This window comes from Bubalus bubalis, chromosome 1 (genome assembly GCF_019923935.1).
Source record: "Bubalus bubalis isolate 160015118507 breed Murrah chromosome 1, NDDB_SH_1, whole genome shotgun sequence".
Classification (NCBI taxonomy): Eukaryota; Metazoa; Chordata; class Mammalia; order Artiodactyla; family Bovidae; genus Bubalus; species Bubalus bubalis.
Genome location: NC_059157.1, coordinates 90,307,752 through 90,329,645, shown reverse-complemented (window position 1 = coordinate 90,329,645; position 21,894 = coordinate 90,307,752). Strand labels below are relative to the sequence as shown.

Genomic DNA, 21,894 nt, shown 5'->3' with positions numbered 1-21,894 from the left:
TTCTTGCGTTGCAAGAAGATTCTTGACCACCTGAACCACCAGGGAAGCCCCAGGTGGAATACTACTATTCAGCCATAAAAAAGAATGAAATAATGCCATCTGCAGCAACATGGGTGGACGTAGAGACTATCATAGTAAACGATATGTCAGAAAGAGGAAGACAAGTACCATATGATATTACTTATTGTAGAATCTAAAATATGACACAAATGAACTTCTTTACAAAACAGAAATAGACTCACAGACATAGAAAACAAACTTATGGTTACCAAAAGGGAAAGGGAAGGGAGAGATAAATTAGGAATTTGGGATTAGCAGATACAAAGTATTATATATTAATATAAAACAAACAAGGTCCTACTGTATAGGTGTGTGTGTGTATATATATATACATATACATACATGTATATGTATATACATACATATGTATGTATATGTATATATATATATACACACACAGACAAAAATGTGCATATATATATATACATATATACACATAACTGAATCATTTTGCTGTACACTAGAAACTAACACAACATTATAAATCAACTATACTTCAATTTTTAAAAAGGCTTTCTCCCCCAGTAATTGGTATTTATTTATTTAAGATTGACTGGGCCCCAATTAACCTAATCAACTGGATTGATCTGAAAAGAGCAATCTTTCAGGGTGGGCCCAGTAAGAGATTTGAGTGCCTGGAGGCAGAAGATTTCCTATAATATTTGTTAAAGAAGAGATCTCTTTACCCTAACAAGTTGGAAGAGACTTCTTTGTCCATCAGCCATTGGAAATGGTTAGATTTTATAAGAATTAGTTACAAAAAATATGACTCAACCATATGGCTGTTGTTGTTGTAGTTGCTAAGTCACGTCCGACTCTTTTGTGACCCCAAGAACTGTAGCCTGATGGGCTCCTCTGTCCATGGGATTTCCCAGGCAAGAATCCTGGAGTGGGTTGCCATTTCCTTCTCCAGGGAGATCTTCCTGACCCAGGGGTTGAACTACGTTGCAGGTGAATTCTTTACTACTGAGCCACCTGGGAAGCCCAAGCATATGGCTAAGGAAAGTAAATTAGTCTTCAAGAAGATTTCTGACAAATGTTTTAGGTTGGCTCAGTTGTTTCTTTTTTCCCTTTCTGTGTTTTTGCTAACTCTCCCTCTTCATGTTGTTCAGGCTCTCAGTTGGAATAACCAGCAGGCCCTCCCTTTTCCATCCACCATCACCACCCTCAATCAATATTCACTCATCCTGTGACCAAATGGCCCCTCTAATACATTAATTTCAGAAACGTGGTTAATGATGAGATGGACTAGAGGTGGAGGTGAGCCTAACAGAAGGCCAGTGGAGAAACCTCAACTAAACCAGAGTCTTTCTGCAAAGGATACCACTGCTTTCTCCAATACTAGTCTAATGGCTCTTTCTATAAGAGTAAGATGCTCAGTGATGTAAACTAACTCACTAATCATTTCTCCAATGACTTAAAACACCAAAAAATATTCATTCACCTTTATTCTTGCTTTCTTATTGGACATAGACTCAGAATTGCCCGTGATAAATTGCTTCTCAAATCATACCCACAGGAAAAAGAGAAAAGGATGCGTTTCGGTTTGAGTATGATAAAGAAGATACTTCTCAATATTATTTGTTAACTAGAACTTGGAAAAATAAAGGGATTATGTGACAAAAAATGAAGGAGAAATTATATTATTGCAGATTTTCCTGAAATTGTACTTTTCAGGCCTAAGTTCCCACATTAACAATACTCCACCCCCAAGTCTGGCCATGTGTTTTATGATTCAGCAGTATCAGTGAAGGATGTGCACCAAAAGGAAAATTCAGAGGTTTCACTGTGCTCAGTGTGAGAGTCAACACTGTCTTCCATGAAACATAGAACCACAGTGCTCTAAGTACAGGAGCAGGTGTTTAAAACAACAACCCCAATTTTTTCTTTTCAGAAGAACTAATTTCATCCCAGTGTCAGGATACCTCAAAATCCAAACATCCACCCAGTTGACCTTTCTCTGTTTTTAACTTTTCAAAAATATCTTTCAAGACAGGAAAACAATTCGGTCCTCTTAATTTATATTAAAAAAAATACTGAATTCAGACCTAGAGACACATACAGACAGAAAGTGAGAGGATAGAAATATATTCCAATACAAATGGAAATCAAAAGAAAGTCAGAGTGACAATTTTCATATCAGACAAAATAGACCTTAAAGACACTACATAATGATCAAGGGATCAATCCAAGAAGATGACATAACAGCTGTCAATATTTATGCACCCAACATAGGAGCACATCAATACATAAGGCAAACAGTAATAGGCATAAAAAGAGAAATTGATAGTAACACAATTATAGTAGGGAACTTACTTACACCAAAAGACAGATCATCAAAACAGAAAATTAATAAGGAAACACAAGCCTTAAATAACTCATTAGATCATATGGACCTAATTGATATCTTCAGGACATTCCAACCAGATGCAGAAGAATACACTTTCTTCTCAAGTGTACACAGGACATTTTTCAGGATAGACCACATCTTGGGTCACAAATCAAGCCTCAGTAAATTTAAGAAAAATTGAAATCATATCAAGCATCTTTTCTAACCATAACACTATGAGACTAGATATGAATTACAAGTGATTAAATAATACATTTCTAAATAACAAACAGATTACTGAAGAAATAAAAAGGGAAATCAACAAATTCCTAGAACTGACAACAAAAATGTGATGACCCAAAACCTATAGGATGCAGCAAAAGCAGTTCTAAGAGGGAAGTTTAGAGCAATACATTCCTACCTCAAGAAACAAGAAAAACAACAAATAGATAACCTAACTTTACACTTAAAATAACTGGAAAAAGAAGAACAAAAATAACCCAGAACTGGTATAAGGAAAGATAGCTCAAAGATCAGAGCAGAAAGAAATGAAAAAGAAATAAAGGAATCAATAGTAAAGATTAATAAAACTAAAAGCTGGTTCTTTGAGAATATAAACAAAATTGACAAACCATTAGCCAGAATTATCAAGAACAAAAGGAAGAAGAATTAAATCAACAAAATTAGGCATGAAAAAAGAAAGGTTACAACAGACAACACAGAAATACAAAGGATCCTAAGAGACTATTATGAGCAACTATATGCCAATAAAATACACAACCTGGAAGAAATGGACAGATTCTTAGAAAAGTTTAACCTTCTGAGACTGAACCAGAAAAAAATAGAAACTATGAACAAACCAATTGCAAGCACTGAAATCAAAACTGCTATCAAGAATCTCCCCAAAACACAAAAGCCCAGGGCCAGATGGCTTCATAGGTGAATTCTATCAAACATTTAGAGAAGAACTAATCCCTATCCTTCTGAAACTGTTTCCAAAAATTCCAGAGGAAGTAACACTTCCAAATTCATTCTACAAAGCCACCATCACCCTGATACCAAAACCAAACAATGACATCACAAAAAAAGAAAATTGCAGGCCAATATCACTGATGAGGGAGAAGGCAATGGCACCCCACTCCAGTACTCATGCCTGGAAAATCCCATGGATGGAGGAGCCTGGAAGGCTGCAGTCCATGGGGTCGCAAAGAGTCAGACACAACTATGCGACTTCTCTTTCACTTTTCACTTCCATGCATTGGAGAAGGAAATGGCAACCCACTCCAGTGTTCTTGCCTGGAGAATCCCAGGGACGGGGGAGCCTGGTGGGCTGCTGTCTCTGGGGTCACACAGAGTCGGACACAACTGAAGCGACTTAGCAGCAGCAGCAGCAGCATCACTGATGAACACAGATGTAAAAATTCTCAAAAAAATTCTAGCAAAGAAAATTCAACAATACATTAAAAAGATAATGCACCATGATCAAGTCAGGTTTATCCCCAGGGATGCAAGGATTTTTCAATATACAGAAATCAATCAATGTGATACTCTATATTAACAAATTAAAAGATGAAAACTATGTGATAATCTCAAGAGATGCAGAAAAAGCTTTTGCCATTATTCAGCACCCATTTGTGATAAAAGCTCTTCAAAAAATGGGCATAGAAGGAACCTGTACATAATAAAGGTGATAGACAACAAACCCACAGCAAACAGTATTCTCAACAGTGAAAAACTGAAAGCATTCCTTCTAAGATCAGGAACTAGACAAGAGTGCCCACTCTCACCACTATTATTCAACACTGTTTATAGCTAGGAACACACATAGCTAGGAAGTCCTAGCTATGGGAATCAGAGAAGAAAAAGAAATTAAAAAGGAATCCAGATTAGAAAAGAAGAAGTAAAATCCTCACTGTTTGCAGATGACATGATACTATACATAGAAAACCCTAAAGACATTATCAAGATATTATAAAGTACTAGAGCTAATCAGTGAATTTAGTAAAGTTGCAGGATATAAAATCCATACATAAAAATCATTTGCATTGCTATACACTAGAAAGAGAAATTAAGTAATCAATCCCATTTACCATAGCAACAAAAAGAATAAAATACCAAGGAATAAACCTATCTAAGGAGACAAAAGAGCTGTATACAGAAAACTGTAAGACACTGATGAAAGAAATCAAGGATGACATAAACAGATGCGGAGATATTCTATGCTCCTAGATTGGAAGAGTCAATACTGTGAAAATAACTCTACTACCAACTGTAATTTACAGATTCAATGTGATCCCTATCAAGTTACCAATGGCATTTTTCAAAGAACTAGAACAAAAATTTTCACAATTGGTATAGAAACACAAAAGACCCCAAATAGCAAAGCAATCTTGAGAAAAAAGAATGCAGCTGGAGGAATGCAACCTCCCTGACTTCAGACTATACTACAAAGCTACAGTCATCAAGACAGTATGGTACTGGCACAAAATCAGAAATATAGACCAATGAAACAATATAAAAAGCCCAGAGATGAACCCACACACCTAAAGGCACCTTATCTTTGACAAAGGAGGCAAGAATTTGAATGGGGAAAAGAGTCATTTCAATAAATGGTGCTGGGAGAATTGGAAAGCTATATATAAAAGAATGAAACTAGAATACTTCCTAACACCATATGCAAAGATAAACTCAAAATGGATTAAAGACCTAAATGCAGGACCAGAAACTATAAAACTCTTAGAGGAAAAGAGACAGAACACTGTATGACATAAATCACAGCAAGATTCTCTATGACCCACCTCCCAGAGTAATGGAAATAAAAACAAAAATAAACAAGTGGGATCTAATTAAACTTAAACACTTTTGCACAGAAAAGGAAACTATAATCAGGTGGAAAGACAACCCTCATAATGGGAGAAAATAATAGTAAATGAAACAACTGACAAAGGGTTAATTTCTAAAATATACAAGCAGCTCATAAAACTCAATACCAGAAAAACAAATAACCCAATCAGAAAGTGGGCAAAAAAACCTAAACAGACATTTCCCCAAAGAAGACATACAGATGGCTAAAAAACATGAAAAGATGCTCAACATCACTTATTATTAGAGAAATGCAAATCAAAACTACAATGAGATATTACCTCATACTGGTCAGAATGACTATCATCAAAAAATCCACAAACAATAAATAATGGAGAGAGTGCAGAGAAAAGGAAACCCTCTTGCACTATTGGTGGGAATGTAAATTGATTACAGCTACTATGGAAGACAGTATGGAGATTCCTCAAAAAACTGGGAGTAGAACTACCATATGATCCAATAATTCCACTATTAGAATACTGGAATGGGTTGCCATTTCCTCCTCCAGGGGATCTTTCCAACCCAGGGATCCAACCTGTGTCTCCGGCAGATCCTGCATTGCAGGCAGATTCTTTACCACTGAGCCACCTGGGAAGCCCTAGGCATATAAGCCCTAGGCATATACCCTGAGAAAACCAAAACTGAAAAAGGTACATGTACTCCAGTGTTCATTGCAGATCTATATACAATAGTTAGGACATGGAAGCAACCTAGATGTCCATCGACAGATGCATGGATACAGAAACTGTGGTATATATACACACACACACACACACACACACACACATATATATACACACACACAATGGAATATTAGTCAACTATAAAAAGGCACATATCTGAGTCAGTTCTAATGAGGTGGATGAACCTAGAGCCTATTATACAGAGTGAAGTAAGTCATAAAGAGAAAAACAAATATTATATATTAAAGCATATATATGGAATCTAGAAAGATGGTAGCAAAGAACCTATTTGCAGGGCAGCAATGGAGATGCAGACATAGAGAAGAGACTTATGAACACAGGTGGAGGGTAGAGAGGAAGGGGAAGGTGAGAGGAATGGAGAGAGTAACATGGAAGCATATACACTACCATATGTGAAATAGATATCTGATGGGAATTTGCTGTATGACTCAGGGAACTCAAACTGGGGCTTCGTAACAACCTCGAGGGGTGGAAAGGGGTCGGAGGTGGGAGGGAGGTTCAAGAGGAAGCGGACATATGTATACCTATGGCTGATTCATCTTGATATACAGCAGAGGCCAACACAATATTTTGAAGCAACTATCCTTCAATTAAAAATAAATAAATTTATTTTTTTTAAATCTTGAAGAAGGACTTCTAGAGTGGCATGAAAATTTGATTTCCAATCTCCAAAATAATATACACAGAAAACAGGAGGGGAAGAATCCCAACTTAGCCTCTACTGAATCCTGTGCAGTTTCTGGGTAAATGAGGTCCTGGAGAAAGCTGCCAACAGAAGGACAATTATGGGTTTTGGCAGAAGAGCATGAGAGTAGAGGGCAGAGACAAAAGTGGGAGATGGAAGCAGGACTGAGACTGAAGCAACTCAAAGGCTCCTGCCTGCTTCAAGGGTTTCCCATTGTCAAGCAGATTCTCATCTCAGGGAAAAATAAACTCCCATCTGAGAGGCAATCAGAATGTAACTGCTTATCAGGGCACAGTACTTTGACCCACTCACTCTACCCTTTCTTACTCATTATCTCTCAAGCAGAAATAAATAAAAATAATGCCAAAAGCAGAAAGAATAAGGACCTAACAGAAGCCAAAGAGATTAAGAAGAGGTGGCAAGAATACACAGAAGAATTGTACAAAAAAATGTCTTTATGACCCGGATAACCATGATGGTGTAGTCACTCATCTAGAGCTGGATATCCTGGACTGTGAAGTCACAGGGCCTTAGGAAGAATTGTTACTAAGAAAGCTAGTAGAGGTGACTGAATTCCAGCTGAGTTATTTCAAATCCTAAAAGGATGCTGTTAAAGTGCTGCACTCAATATGTCAACAAATTTGGAAAACTCAGAAATGGCCACAGGACTGTAAAATGTCAGTTTTCATTCCAACCCCAAAGAAGGGCAATGCCAAAGAAAGCTCAAATACCATACAATTGTGCTCATTTCACATGCTATCAAGGTTATGCTCAAAATCCTCCAAGCCAAGCTTCAGCAGTACCTGAACTGAGAGCTTCCAGATGTACAAGCAGGGTTTCAAAGAGGCAGAGGAATCAGATAGCAAACTGCCAACATTCACTGGGTCATGCAGAAAGCAAGGGAATTCCAGAAAAACATCTACTTCTGCTTCACTGAGTACACCAAAGCCTTTGACTGTGTGGACAACAACAAACTGAAGAAAATTCTTCAAGAGATGGGAGTAAAAGACCTCCTTTCCTGTCTCCTGGAGAATACTATATGCAGGTCAAGAAGCAACAGTTAGAACTAGACATGGAACAACAGTCAGGTTCAAAACTGGGAAAGGAGTATGTCGAGGCTGTATATTGTCACCCTGCATGTTTAACTTAAATCCAGAGTACATCATGTGAAATGCTGAGCTGGATAAATCACAAGCTGGAATCAGGATTGCTGAGAGAAATATCAACAATCTCAAAGATGCAGATGATATCAGTCTAATGGCAGAAAGTGAAGAGGAATTAAAGAGCCCCTTGATGAGAGTGAAAGAGGAGAGTGAAAAAGCTGGCTTCAAACTCAACATTAGAAAAACTAAGTAGCTTCTAATGTGAAAGGTTACATATTATGCAAATTAAGAACAACAAAGCACTTTCAATTGTGTGGCTTTCCTGGGCATCTTTCCTTCAAGCAAGGCTTTAGAAATTCAGATCACATTCCTGTTGGAGGCCATCTTCAACGCATGGTCTCTATGTTCACCATAGAGGCAAAAGAGAGGTGGTAGAGAAGGCTTAACTGGTTTAAACCAATCAGATGGCCCTGTCTATACACAAGACAAATAGAAAATACAGTTGTGTGATCTGAAAGAAAAAAAACTAAGATCATGGCATCTGGTCCCATCACTTCATGGCAAATAGAAGGGGAGAAAGTGAAAGCACTGGCAGATTTTCTTTTCTTGGTCTCCAAAATCATCACTGATGGTGACTGCAGCCATGCAATTAAAAGGCACTTGCTCCTTGGAAGGGAAGTTATAACAAACCTAGACATCATATTAAAAAGCAGAGACATCACTTTGCTGACAAAGGTCCTTACAGTCAAATTAATGATTTTTCTAGTAGTCATGAATGGATGTTGGTCCATAAAGAAGGCTGAGCACCGAAGAATTGATGCTTTCAAATTGCGGTGCTGGAGAAGACTCTTGGGAGTCCCATTGACTGCAAGGAGATCAAACCAGTAAAACCTAAAGAAAATCAACCCAGAATATTCATTGGAAGGTCTGATGCTGAAGCTGAAGCTCCAATATGTCGCCCACCTGATGTGAAGAGTTGACTCACTGGAAAAGACTGTGATGCTGGGAAAGACTGAAGGCAGGAGAAGGGGAACCACAGAGGATGAGATGGTAAGATAGCATCACCGACTCAATGGACATGAACCAAACTCAGTGGACAGCAAACTCCAGGACATAGTGGAGGACAGAGGAGCCTGGTGTGTTGCAGTCTGTGGAGTCACAAAGAGTCTGAACAACAACAACAACAATATGCCAAAAAACAAAACCAGTTACACCTACCACAATTAACAACTGTTAGACTATTTCAAGTTCTTCTGTGCATTTCTCTCCAGAAACCACAATCTTTGTCCTTGAGTACATCTTGCAAACAGGCTGAAGGTCCCAGACATGTGCAGGAAGACAGGAAATGGTCTAAGCTCATCAAGTGAAGACAGAAAGCCTCACCCACGCTCACCTCATCTCTCTCACTGGAAAACACCAGAGAGAAACGGATCCTCCTCTGATCAATGCTGATTGAAAGGAAATGAAAGTGATAGACTTTTTCCATCCACCATCTAACGCTGCAGCTGCTGTTATTATTATCATTAAATACTGCAAGTAAACTGTTTCTGCCACAAGAACCATCATAGAGATCATGAGAATACTGACTAGTATGCATCCCTGTATTCCTGCTGTAGTAACCCAACCCACAGTCCAGCCAACACTGGGAATAAAAGTAAGGTTTTGGAGGACTTCTAATCAAGAGCCTCCTTTTCAGGTGAAAACGTGATCTTAAGACCTCTGCTTTAAAAGACAAACTGACTTCCAGTTTTTTCTAAGACTGACCCTTTAGCCCCAATCCTTCAAAGAAAGTAACATTTTCATCAGATGATAGTAGTGATGTCTTGTCATTATCTTCAAGTAAGAGCTTTCTTACTTTTTTACAAATTGATCTGGGACACAACGTTTTAAGAAACATACACTTTTCCACCATCCAAGAGACTTATAAGAAGAAAAGTCACCTATCTGCTCAGGCAGAATGGGAAAGGATGGCAAGGTGCTTGGCACCAAACTAAAGAACACTTGTTTCTTCAAGTAGCAAAGCATTAAAGAAGAGATACCCAGAAGACAGGGTGTCAGACTGAACTTCTAGGCAGCAATGAATCAGCAAAACACACTTGGTGCTTGGTGACCAAATTAAAAATTACCTAATCTCAGAGGAATAGACAGCCCAGGCTCAAAGTCTGGAGGTCAGTTATGGACCCATAGAGCATTAAGCTCATGCATGACCCCAGAGTAATCTCACTAACCCAACCTCAAACTGCAAGTAGCAAAGTCAAGGTCTGACTCTTCAGCTTCAGTCCTAACACAACACTGGTACACTCCTGTTGAATTTCAGAGGCTGAAATTCACCCTGGCTGAACTCACCCCTTACACCGGTCAGCAGATCTTGGACACCCTGGTTTGGCCCTTACTGCTCTCTATGGTGTTTGATTCCAAGTCACCCATCAGCCTTAGAGAATTAGCCCCATTTCACCATCCATTGCTCCAAGCTCCAATGCTTTGGGCAGATACATGATGTACTGACTGAGCTTACCTTCCCATAAGCCAGGAGCTGGAGTTACCAAACACAGGAAACATATTTTAAAAAACAATAATGGACATGAAAGAGGAACTGCTATCTCAGAAGCCAAGATAAATATTAATGCAGACCATGGTTTAGCAGAGTAGGGCATGTTATGTACAAAATGTTACACTGATGGACTCAACTGTTTGACTTCATAATGGTACAAAAATGTGTGTGGAAATACACTTCTAGGTCAGTCAAGGACAGTGTGTTTCATTTTAAACACAACTGCTTTACTATTTTGGGGTGCCAGACATTGTGAATTTTGTCTTTCGGGGCACTGGATATTTTTTCATATTTCTAAATATTCTTGAGGTCTGTTCTGGGATGAGAAGGTGACCTGGGAGCAGTCTGATCCTCTCAGGTATCACTTTTTAATGATCTGTTAGGCATGTCGGGAGCAGTGATCAGTTTAAGGCTAACTATTCCCCGTTACTGAGGCCAGACCTTCCTGACTGTTCTGTCCAATACTCGTGAATTATAAGTCTTATAATCTGGTTAGAGGGAACAAGCAATATTGCCAGACTTCTGTGACTGCAGGGAACTCCTCTCCACCCTCTCCCTCATCTTTGAACCCCTCCCGCCACCCTCCAGACTCCTGTAGTTGACTCACTCTTATGAACACTTGAGGGGCCTTCCCGCATGTTTCCAGTGACCCCTCTCTGTGCAGGTCTCTTGGTTCTGGAACTCAGTCCTGTGAACTCTGGACACCTTGGTTTCCTGGGCTCTCAGCACCCCCTCCTCAACTCAAGGAGTATGAGTTAAACCTGGGGCTCAGCCTGGACTGTCTCCCAGGGATCAGCTGGAGCAGTTGGATTGTTCACATCTTTGTAATTTCCTGGATATCACTGCCCTCCCATTGCCTGATGACCAGTGTTTCAAAACCCATATATTGCTTCATATATTTTATCTGATATTTTTTATTATTTCAGGATAAGAATAAATCTGGCCCTGTTACTCTATCTTGGGCAAAACCAGAAATTCTTTCAAATTCAGTCAACTTAGCACTCAACACCAATATTATTACACAGAAAAGATACCACTTTAACCTGAGTTTTTCAAAATGAGGATCTTGAGCCACTGACCCAAGAATCTCCTAGAAAGCTTGATAAAAGACACATTCCTATTTCACATCCTCAGACTATTGAATATACTTTTTTTTTTTGGCCACTAAAGGGATTCCCAAGTAGCTCAGTGATAAAGAATCTGCCTGCAAATGCAGAAGATGCAATGCAAGAGACGTGGGTTCGATCCATGGGTTGGCAAGATCCCCTGGAGTAGGAACTGGCAACCCATTCCAACATCCTTGCCTGGAAAATTCCATAGACAGAGGATCCTGGTGGGCTATAGTCCATGGGGTCACAAAGAGTTGGACACGACTGAGCATCAGCAGACACACACACACCAAAAAAAATGAGAATTGTTTTCATTACCATGCCAGTTCATTAACAAAAGACAATAAAATCCTCTTCTAAAAGTTGGAAATCATTAAAATAGGTAATGGGTTTAAAAGGCAAGAAGAATACTGGAAGTCCAGCCTGAAATGATGCTGACCCTTCAATACCTCTTCCAGCTATATAAGCATACTTTGTATAACCCATGTCTCTCCATGGCCACATGAGAAATTTTGGAGCCGCTGCCTTCTCACTCACTGCAACAGTAGTGCTCCATTTGGAAATTGGAAAGCAACAGTGAGATGAGGAAAGACTCGTGACTCTCTCCACACAGACAGCCTCTGGATGGTAAGCACCCAGGCCAAAGCCAAAGCTTTTTCCCAGAAGATGTGTTTCTTCTCAACTCACTGAGTAACTGTCATGCTCTCCACCAATGAATTCTCATCAACAATATCAACAATCACACTATCAATCTTTTATTTTCTAATCTCAAGAGCAATTGGAATATCCCCTGTACTATCCTGACTCACACCAGCCCCATTTCTGGGGAAGGAAACAAACAGCCTAAAAGGCTTGTATAAGGTGTAAATACAATCTGGACATCATGAGGCCAGGTTTATCAGAGGAGAAGTAGGTTGCATTATTCGAGCAGTGTGTGAGTGTTAGTCACTCAGTCATGTCCAACTCTTTGAGACCCCACAGACTGTAGCCTGCCAGACTCCCCTGTCCATGGAATTCTCCAGGCAAAAATACTGGAGTGGGTTGCCATTCCCTTCTCCAAGGGATCTTCCCAATTCAAGGATCGAACCTTTGTCTCCTAAATTGCAGGCAAATTCTTTACCATCTGAGCTACCAGGGAAGCCCTATTTGAGCAGAGTTGCTCACACATCTTCTCTGGGACTTGGTATTGGCCATCTCACTCATTTCGAAACTAATGGCAAAGTTATTGCTACTGGAGAACATGAGAGAAGCACCAGTCCAAGCCTGAGCTTGTAGATAAAAGAACAAAACAAGTATCTCACACCTCAAATCATCACATGGCCTCTACCTGAACCTACTTTTTTATCCAAAGTCTGACTACATTTCATTAGCATTGGGAAAGGAGGGGACAAGGTGGAGATGGGTGGATAAAGGCAGAGCCAGATTTCCTTTCAGGCCATGGTGAATATCAAAAAGTGGCAACTACAACAGGTGCTTCACTCCTGAGGATAATATTACACATGGCATAAAGCATTCAGACACTGCAAGGAGGTTATCCTGTGCTTAAATCCTGATTTCATCACTGTGTGACCTTGGAAGAGTTACTTAACCTCTCTGGGCCTCAGTTATCTCATCTCTAAAATCACAATAGCCTCTACACCATAAGGCATCCATGACGGTACAACGAGAAGAACCCTGAGAAGAGCTGACACCTAATAAACTGTCACTCACTTAGCCATTAGTTGTTTGTGCATCTTTCTGTGAAGAAAGAGCTTTAAAGTGTGATCACAGTCACATAACCTCTCTCCTCCATAAAACACAATACAGTTCACGAAGCCCCATTACATACAGGACTTCATGAATCCTCTCTTATAAGTAGAGGGAGAAAGGCCTGCTTTTCTGATGAGGAAAAGGAGGCTTAGTGTATGTATGGGGTTTTCCCACTTGCCCCAGGAGGATGATCTCATTCATCCTCATTGATTCATTCTTTTGCTCCCCGCAGTGGAAACAACAGGGGAAAAGTCACACAAGCAACAAGGAAAAAACCAGATCACCCTGCTCTCCCACAGTCTGTCTTCATGCCCTTGGTGCACACAAACTGAGGGCAGAGCAGGAGGAGGAGAAGCGACACCAGTGATGGAGACCCTGGGCTGTCAGTTCTCCTTCCTGCTGGCTTAAAGGTAAGAGCTTCTAGGTCCCTGACCCCAGTACCCTCCCCCCCATTCTTTCTCAACAAAACCTTTCTCTCCTCCTTATTACTCCCTCTTCCTCAGGCCTTTGTCCTCAAGGTTCAGCTACCACATGATTTTGCATGAGCATTTTTCACGATTTTTCCTTCTGCATTATTTTTTAATGTTATTAAATTTTCATTATTTATTTAATACACAGTGTCCCTAAATCTGTCCTAAATGTGCTTCTTACTACATGCCTCTCTCTATGCTGGCTTTTCCCCCTCTTCCTGTAACAGCTGTTGACAATCATTAGTCTGAATTATTTCTGGCTTATAGAGAGAGGAAGCGAGATTCAAATAACTGGAGAACAACTCTCTGATCTAAAGGAAGACTTTATATTTGAGTCTTCAAATATAAAGGACACATCAAAAGAAAACAAGCTGTTAAAAATTTTTTAAGTCTATACCTAGACATATCAAAGTGAAATTCAGAACTTTATACTTGGTTCATTTAAAGTGTGAGGATAGTAATTTAATACAGGGCTACCTGGAAATGAGGGATGTCATTTGAATTTTATGCAAGTAGTTGCTGTTTAGTTGCTATGTCATGTCCTACTCTTTTGGGATCCCATGAATTATAGCCCATCAGGCTTCTCTGTCCATGAGATTTTGAAGCAATACTGGAGTGGGTTGCCATTTCCTTCTCTGGGGGATCTTCCCCACTCAGGGATTGAACCCACATCTCCTGTGGCTTCTGCATTGGCAGGCGGATTCTTTACCACTGAGCCACAAGGGAAGCCCTCATGGGGTTAAAGCCTCAAACCTAAAAATACCTTCACTAAATATCTAGAATAATGTTTGACTAAATGTCTGGATACTGTAGCCTGGACAAATTGACACAAAAGATTAACTTTGCAGATGGAAATAACCCAAATGTCCATCAACATTTGTTTTGGATAAACAAAATGTGATATGTATGTACAAATAAAAATTATTAAGCTTTAAAAAGAAATCAAATTATGACACTATAATCTGGGTGAACCTTGAAGACATATGCTAAGTGAAATAAGCCAGTCATAAAAAGACAAATATTGTATAGTTTCACTTATATGAGATACCTAGAGTAGTCAGATGCATGAGAAAGAATGTAGAATGGTTGCTGCCAGAGGCTGAGAGGACAGGCGAAGGTAATAGAGAGTTAAGGTTTAATGAGGACAGAGTTTCGTTTTGATGAAAAAGTTCTGGAGATGCACAGTGGTGATGATTGCACAAAAATGTGAATGTACTTGACGTCACTGAACTATACACTTAGAAATGGTTACAAAGCCAAATTTTATGTTATGCTTTTTACCACAGTAAAAAATGAACTGCTTACATGTATAGGCTTTAGTATGATGCAGACACCATGCTAAATGTTTTCTACTGATTTTCTCATTTAGTGGCTTTGATATCCCCATTTTATAGGTAATAAAAACTTCCAAGACAAAGTGACTTACACTAGTAAGAAGCAGGTATCAAGTTGAAACACTCAGTCTGACTCCAAAGTCTGTGTGCTCAGTCAGTGTGCTAGACTGAAAAGAGTGACTACATTAAGTTAATAAGATGAAAAGAAAATTAAACTGTTTTTCAAGAAATATTTTAAAGTTGATTCACTATATTAAAAAATTTAAGATTGAATTCCCAAAATTCAAATCCAGACTGGGTATGACTAATAACAGGACCCCTCAAATAGTCCTACATTGACCTTCACCATGTGAAGTTATTATCCCAAAACCACAGTGTCTCTAGAAATAAGAAAAACAAACAAACAAACGAGGATTCACAAATAACAGGAATAGAAAGTGTACCTGGCATCTGCCCCATTCTTCCACAAGCCTTCAGACATTTCATTGTTTCTCTGTATTTTCAAATAAAACTACTGTGGTTCTATTTATATTTTTAAATTATATTCATGTTTAGATCTACACCCATGAGTAGACTCTTGGAGAAGGACTGGAAGGATACAGACCAAACTATTAACAAAATTACTTCTGGAAAAACTAGTAGAAAGGGAAGAAGGCAGGTAAATAAAGGGGAAATCATTACTTTTGATGCTTGTATACTCTGTTTCAGCTTTTTAAAGGCAACAATGAGTCACCTGATATTACTGAAAGTCTACCATAAGCCCGAGGTCTATGGTAGTTCTGTTCAATCAAGATGAAAAGACATATATGATATTATACATGTTTCAACCGAGTCACCAGTCCAGGTTCGATGCACGATACTGGATGCTTGGGGTTGGTGCACTGGGACAACCCAGAGGGATGGTATGGGGAGGCAGGAGGGAGGAGGGTTCAGGATGGGGAACATGTGTATACCTGTGGTGGATTCATATTGATATATGGCAAAACCAATACAATATTGTAAAGTTAAAAATAAAATAAAAAAATTTTTTTAATTTTAAAAAAAGAAAAGACAGATGATTATTTGTAATGAACTCCATCTAAAAAACAAGTAAAACATCTCCAGATGAGATGGCTGATTGGCATCTGCTGTAGTTCATGGGGTAGCAGAGTTGGACACAACTTAGCAACTGAACAACAATAAAACATGGCCGGTCTGGTCTGCACATGCAACACATCCGTACACAAGACTCATGTTGATATTCTGGCCACCCCTGGGAAACTGTACCAACTCCACTCCTCCAAATGGTCCCCCCACCTCCAGTGATCCTCCTTCCATGGACTTCTTGACTACCGTTGTTATAGACAAAAAAAGCTGCTCTGATGTATTATATCCAAGGCAGCACAGACTAGTGGTTAAGGCTTGGGCTCTAGGGGGTGCAAGAAGAATAAAAGAATCATCCAAGGGAAGAGGGGCCTTAGAGATCTTTTAACAGTTGATGGCACAGAGACGGCCATAATGGCTCAGTCTTGCCCAAGGTCACACAGGTGGTCCACAGCAGCATCAGGGCCAGACCTGGGTTCCCTCTGACACAGCTCAGTGCTTCTCAAGGAAGAGACAGCAGAGATCTCCAAACTGACTCTCCACTGAGGTGAATACTACAGGTCTTATCTTCTTCAACAATTGTACATCATAAGGTTATAAATATTACCATGTGAATGCTCGACTCTGTTAGCAACATGAAAAAGGGCTTTCCGGCACACACTGTGTGTGTAGGGGGTTGGGGACGGGTGCAACAATCACAACCATGTCAAAGATTTTAGAGTGTAGCCTGCATCTGAAACGTAGCCTGAGTAATAATCCAGGATGCCAAACCACTTCAGCAGAGCTCCAAGACAGCCACCACAAGAGTGATTCCAAGAGTGGGACCCAGACTCACTGGGCAGTCCTTCAAGGCCCTGAAGGGGGTGGGTTGGAGGTCGCTGAAGCAGTGGAACAGATGGGGAGGGTGTGCTGGGCAAGGGGTAGAAACTGGACTCGAGATGGATCATTCCAGAGACACCTCCAACTATGCAACTGCTGCCAGTTCAGCTTGCCACTTCCTACCAATCTTACCTCCCAAGCCTCTCCTTCCCCACAGGCTCTCCCCACCACTCTCTCCTACCTCCCCCCTCCCCCACTTTTCATCTTTCCATCTACTGACTTCTCATGAATTATCCCTATCACGACCCAGTGTCCTAAGGATAGAGTCACACTTTCTAGCCTCAATGCTTTTGTCCATGCTTTCCCTTCCTCCTAGAATGCCTGCCACCTTCTGTTCTAGGATCCCTTTCCCCTCAACCAAAGCTGTTTGTCAAAATCTTTCCCAGAAATGCCAACCCTTCTATAAAACCATCCTATAAGTTCTCTTTCCCAGAACTTTCTAGATCTTTCTAAGGTGCTTGATAAATTCTACCTCACTCTCCTCTCCAGACTCTCTCTCCCTTACAGCCATACACAAGGCCCCATTAACAACTGGTCTGCACTCAGTAAACCCTAGGTGCTAGTGTAGAGGTCAGAACGGTGGCTGGGAAAACAAGTGCAGCAGGGGAAGCTGAGAAGGGAGCCGGTGATAGGTAATATTATCTCCATATACAGAGGATGGAACTGAGGTAAGATGGGCTGAGTACCTTGCTCAAGATTAAACAGGAGGGTTTTGAATTGAACCAGACCAGCTGGCTCTTTATACTGATCCCTGCAACACTGTTCCTTCTAAACCTCCAGCCCTGAAAACCACTTCAACTCTTCCACTCACAGTGTGTAATGCTTTTCTGAATCAAAAACACACTTGCAATTAAGGCACCTACTGCTTTCTAAGTCAGAAATTAAAGATTAATTCTGGCCACAAATGCCACAAGAGTAAATAATATCTGATAAAGCCTCAAATCTAAAACATTGCTTAAACAGAGACAATTATAGATGTCTAATATGGAATGAGCCTCAGGCCATTCACCTAGCTCAATATTTGCCAATATTTCCATTTCTAAATCCTGAAATAAATATCAGAATTATGTGGAAGCACAACGATCTAACAACCACTGTGAATATTATTTTGATGTAATTATGGGATTAATACATAACAGTGATGTTATTTACTGATGTACATAGGGATGTACATAGTGGTCTGTACATAGTGGTCAAAATATAACATTATTGATGTACACAGTGGTACATAGTGCGATTAATATATAACATTATTGGTGTACATAGTGGATGTACAACATCTCTAAACACACATTTAATGTGTTTTTTAATGATCAAGGAAGAATTTGTGCCTACCACTATGAGCAGAATACAGAAAAGACATTGAGCTTCATTCACATGTAACTGAAACAGTAACTACCTATAACAATTCAGGATTTAAATAATTTAATATTAAACATCTTATTAAAGAAAGTAAAAGTTTTGTTAGTTGTGAATAACCCAGATAACTTTTCAATCCTCTACCAAAATAGAGTGTTGGGGATGGATAAAAATACCGGCTCTACAAATGTATACACTGTTCTCACGGAAAGAAAACAGAAAAATAAAGTTATCCATAGTTCAACTTTGAAGTTAGAAGAGGCTTTTAACGGGAAAGCAGTTAAATTTCGGTTCCCAGGAAATTTTTAAAAATAGCATACAGATGACCCCAAAACTAAAGTGTTACCAAAGAAGTAAAGGAAACGAAATCTGTTCAGTTTGTGGCAGCAAGCGGTATTCTCTCCCTGATGAAGAGAGGGCTAGTGAGAATAGGAAAAGAGGCAAGGTAGAGATCACAGAGCGATAAACAGGATATCCAACACGTATCCAAAACTTACCCAAATCGGTCTTACTCAATACTACTTTTCCCACTTTGCCAGTTTTAAATCAGACAGCGGCTGGGCTTTCGTTGTTGCTGTTTCTGTCCTTTGGATCCCAGAGCCCCAAGAACGTTTAACAAGTAGGATGGGATCTGGCCCCCTCTCGCATTAGAGGAGAAAAGTTTTAAACTTGGATTCCAGGTTGCTTCATTGGGAAAATGAATAATAATAAGTGCCTGCAAGGAGAGAACGTGGGAGACGTGCTCAGCTGACGTCGCCGAGAAGGGGCAGCACAGTTCCCCAGCGCAGCTGTCCAGATGTGTCTCATCTGATTCCCCCGCGGGGCATGAGTCTAGGCGGCCGCCGCTAGCAGAAGCTCCAGCTCATTGGTCTCCGGGGCTCCTCGCTTGCCGCCTATTGGCGGGTCAGCCCGCCACTCCCGCGAGCCTCAAGCCCCGCCCCCCGCCCCCAGGGCTCGCTCTCTGCATCCTTGCGAAGAACCTGGAAGTGGAGCGCGGGTGCTGATGTGGCACTCGGCGGCCACTGCGGGCCCGGGAGGGGCCGGGGCCGAGAGGGGTCTTCCGCACCAGGACTAGTCCCAGCCCTGCTTCCTTTTACTCCCACCCTTTCAGGTGGTTAGGCTGGTTTCTTTAAACAGTTTGATTTTAACCCGTTCTTGGGATGAAATTTATAGGCACGCCCCGCTCTGACTTAAATCCCTAACATTTCCGAGTGGAAGGGACTAGGGCTCCGAAATGCCCACGCCCCCAAAGGGCCTCAAACCACGTCTCAGAACTTCACTCTCCCCTCTTGATCCAGGGAGCAAAAAATGAAATTCAAGAGCCTTTTTCATGGGGACAGTATTCTTTTGTTGGAGGAAAAAAACTTAATGAACCCTTCACTGAAGTCCTCATTAACTAGAGAAGTTGTTCTTTCTGCAGAAAAGCCCAGAGTTGATTATGGGAGAGATTTGGAAGACTTGGTTAGTTTCAGCTGGGTGATGGTAGTTGTAGGAAAATGAAAAACGTTGTTTTGTGAGAATGTAAACAGGACAGCAAAACGATGCTTTGATCCTGGGGAAACTGTTGAAAGATTGATTAGTTGGGGGGAGTGTCTGCAAACCAGTCACCTTTACAATTTGAGGATGTTGACAGCAATGTGACCTCATTGAAACATTAAGATGGCAAAAGCTACATTCATTGGGCCACACACCATGAACTGTGCCAGGTCTTCACTAAATTGCTTTACCTGCATTATCATGTTTAATTCTTACAGCCACCCTATGAAGTAGATATTAAAATTATCTCCACTTGCAGATGAGGCTACCAAGATAGAGACCAGGCAGTCTATCATAGCACACCACCAAGGTTTCCAATATGTGTTCACATCATGCGTACATAAATTTTCAGGCCATTTGCCAGGAGTAGTTGGGTCAGAGTTTATTATTATGAGTGCCTCTGCCTTCTGATGTCCAAAGCTTTCACTCTGTAGATGATGTATTCTTGGTTGGTCTGTTTGTTACCTATTGCTGTTTAACAGATTACCACAAATTTGGTAGCTTGAAACACCACACATTTACTCTTGCAGTTTTTAAAGGTCAGAAGTTGAGGCATGGCTTAACTGGGATTCTCTACTCAGCATCTCACAAGGCTGCCCTCACAGTGTCTGTCAGGATACATCCTCATCTGGAGGCTCGAGGAGGGAAGAATCTGCTTCCAGGCTCTCTTGGGTTGTTGGCAGGCTTCATTTCTTTGCGGCTGTAGCTCTGCATCCCCTGCTTCTTTCTAGATGTCAGCTAGCAGCTGCCCTTGCCTCCTAGAGACTAGTCTCAATCTCCTGAAGTTCCTGGATGCCAGGAGGTGGAGAGCCTGGAGTCCTCCTTAGGGTCTGTCTGCCACAACGGACTAGTCAGACACAGCAAGTTTTTATAGCCCTGATTTCCATGTTATCTCTCCTCTGCAAGCCCTCCAAAATTCAGGGTCCCATTCACCAAGGAAAAAAAAATACATGAGTAGATTCACAATACTCAATCACTCTAGCAGTCAAGAAAACTCACGAAGGAAGCTTGGCCCTTGAAATTCATCATGAGTTCGGCTTTCTGGAACATTGTAATCTGATAATGGTACACCTTTAATTCAAAAGTTATTCAACAATGGCCTGACAGTCAAGGTATATGATCAATCTTCTACACTTATTACCATCAACAGGCACCTGACATTTTTAACCACTGACATAGCTTCCTCAAAAATCTACTAAAAAAAAAAAAAAAAAAAGACTTCCAGGGAGGAAGATGGAGTAGATACAAGTTTCCCTGTTTCTCCTGCTAGTACAATCACAAACCCTGACTTTACATATAAACAAATATAAAACAACTTTGAAGGGTTGAAAGAAGAAGGCAGAGAGGCTTAGAATCTAGGGACCAAAGGAATGTCATGATCATGAGTTCCTTGATCCAGACTTGGACCCTAGCAAAAGACTGCTGTCTTTTGTTTTTAGCCAAAGAACCAGGAAGGAGGAGCCTAGAAAGACAAGATGAGTTTAGACAATAATGGGTATGCTCTAGCCAAACACCCCAGACAAAAGTGTGGCTTCCCCCACATCCACATCAGCAAAGGCTAGCTGGGTCCTAGACTTCCACCTTTAGCAGGCTATAATAAGGTAAAAACTAAGGGCTGGTTCTTTGAAAAGATCAATATAATGAACAACTGGTAGCATGACTGACAAAAAAAGTAAAGAGAAAAGACATCAATTATCAATGTCAGGAACAAAACCAGGGATCTCACTATAGACCTTGCAGACGTCAGAAAGAAATAAGGGAACATTCCCAACAACTCTACACACATAAAATTTGACTTAAATAAAATGAACCAATTCCTTGAAAAACACAAATTCCCACAACTCACTCAATATGAAATAATTTGAATAGCTCTGTTACCAATTAAGGAAATTGAATTCATAATTCAAATACTCCCAAAGAAGAAATCTCCAGGCCCAGAAGTTTTCACTGAAGAGCTCTACCAAATGTTTAAGGAAGAATTAACACCAAATCTACATTATGTCTTTCAGAAAATAGGAAAGAACCCTTTCCAACTGACTTTGGCAAGACAGAACTCAGATGCAAAACCAAAGAAACAAAGC

At 40.4% G+C, this 21,894-nt stretch overlaps 1 protein-coding gene across 2 annotated transcripts in view; it reads right to left on the bottom strand.

Annotated features, from left to right (window-relative positions):
* Positions 1–19,106, bottom strand: part of LOC123464564 (transmembrane protein 45A-like) — an 82,927-nt gene extending 63,821 nt beyond the window's left edge. For both annotated transcript variants that reach the window (XM_045165249.1, XM_045165247.1), the window contains exon 1: positions 18,775–19,106. The gene's annotated coding sequence lies outside the window, so the exon portion shown is untranslated. The remainder of the gene's footprint in view (positions 1–18,774) is intronic.
* Between the last annotated feature and the right edge of the window lie 2,788 nt (positions 19,107–21,894).